This window comes from Gekko japonicus, unplaced genomic scaffold (assembly GCF_001447785.1).
Source record: "Gekko japonicus isolate JY-2015 unplaced genomic scaffold, Gekko_japonicus_V1.1 scaffold99, whole genome shotgun sequence".
Lineage (NCBI taxonomy): Eukaryota > Metazoa > Chordata > Lepidosauria > Squamata > Gekkonidae > Gekko > Gekko japonicus.
In genome coordinates this window covers 143653-145087 of record NW_015165833.1, presented here as the reverse complement: position 1 = coordinate 145087, position 1435 = coordinate 143653, and the positions used below count along the sequence as shown (strand labels likewise).

Sequence of the window (1435 nt, the reverse complement as noted above, 5' to 3'; positions counted from 1 at the left end):
AGCGGGGGGACCCCCCCCCCCCGAGTGTCCTGCCACCAAGAAGGAATCCTGCCTCCCAGTCCCCCCGCCCCCAGCTATTTTGCTTCCGCGCCTAGCAGGAGACCTGGCTCCCAGCTGGCCCCCTCCATTGCCTGGCCCCGCTGCTTTCTGCCGAAGAGCGGACCCAAGCCCTGCGAGGTGGGAGACCGGGACACGGCGGCCCGGGAAAAACTTTCGACGAGTCGTAAAGCGCCTTCCCTCCCCAATAGCCCATACCCTGGCCCCGGGCCGGGGGAGCCAAGGACGGCGAAGGGGCTCCTTCCCCCGCGACGCCTCGCCCACCTGCCGCGCCCCGTCGGCGCTCCGCTTGTGCCCGACTCCTGGCGGCTGCGGCTCTCGCCTTTCCTGCAGCCCTGCAGGCTGCCCGAGTCAGAGTGGCCGCGCCCTCTGTCTGCCCGGCCCTCGGGAGGGCGGAGCCGCTGCCCACGAGGGGACCTGCCCGGCTGGGCGCGCTGGAGGGGCGGCCGGCGCGCTTCTGCTACATGTGCGAGGGCCCGCAGAGTGACCGTCCTGTCCCTGGAACAGGCTCGACGCTTCTGAGCGGCCCTTTAGGAAGGCTCCGGGTCTGCCCTGTCGGGACGCACTCCAGTGCCGACGTGCCTGGCGGGGGGCACTCGCCAGGGGACAACGGAGAGGGCGAGGGCGGCCGGTAAAGACTAGAGCTTGCGGGGAGGCCGGCGCCTAGGACGCTTTGTGCTGCGCTTGCCTGCTGTTAAAGACAAGCAGCAGCCTTTAGATACGGCCGGTGTCTCTGAGTCAAACTAGACAGCCCGGGCGGGCCCTGTGGCAACTGGGAGGGGATGGTTGCCAACTCTAGGTTGGGAAATTCCTGGATATTTGGGGGATGGTACGTGGGGAAGGGAAGGAGCTCAGCAGGGGTGTGATGCCATAGAGTCCACCTTCCAAAGCCATCGTTTTCTCCAGGGGAGCTGATCTCTGTTGTCTGAGATCAGCTGTAATTCCAGCAGATCTCCAGGCCCCACCTGGAGGTTGGCAAGCCTAGGTGGAACAGGCCAGCATCCCAGTTTGGTGTTCTCCCTGGCCTGCTGTGCAGGACAATCACTGCCCAAGCAAGAAGGACCGGGCCAGCAGCCCTCAGATGTGGGCAGCAGGCTCTCTTTACTCATAGCTGCTGCCTCCATTGGCCTGAGAGCAGGCATAGTGGAAGCATCCTGGCTCTCAGTCCCAAAAGGTACCTCATTACTAGGTGATATTTATTTAATTCATTTATACCCCACCTTTCTCCCCAGTGGAGCAGAAAGCGAGCTGGGACCTCTGCAGTTCCTGTATCAGCAAAGATTCCTGTTCAGGGGGTTGGGAAAAGGAGCCATCAAGCTCCTAGCAGAGACACTGCCCCCTAGGGTGGTGGCAGAGAGCACTCAAGCACAGGCTTATG

General features: G+C 63.4%; 1 protein-coding gene across 2 annotated transcripts in view; it reads right to left on the bottom strand.

Annotated features, from left to right (window-relative positions):
• Positions 1–424, bottom strand: part of FHL3 (four and a half LIM domains 3) — a 21060-nt gene extending 20636 nt beyond the window's left edge. For both annotated transcript variants that reach the window (XM_015410883.1, XM_015410884.1), the window contains exon 1: positions 322–424. The gene's annotated coding sequence lies outside the window, so the exon portion shown is untranslated. The remainder of the gene's footprint in view (positions 1–321) is intronic.
• Positions 425–1435: the final 1011 nt, after the last annotated feature.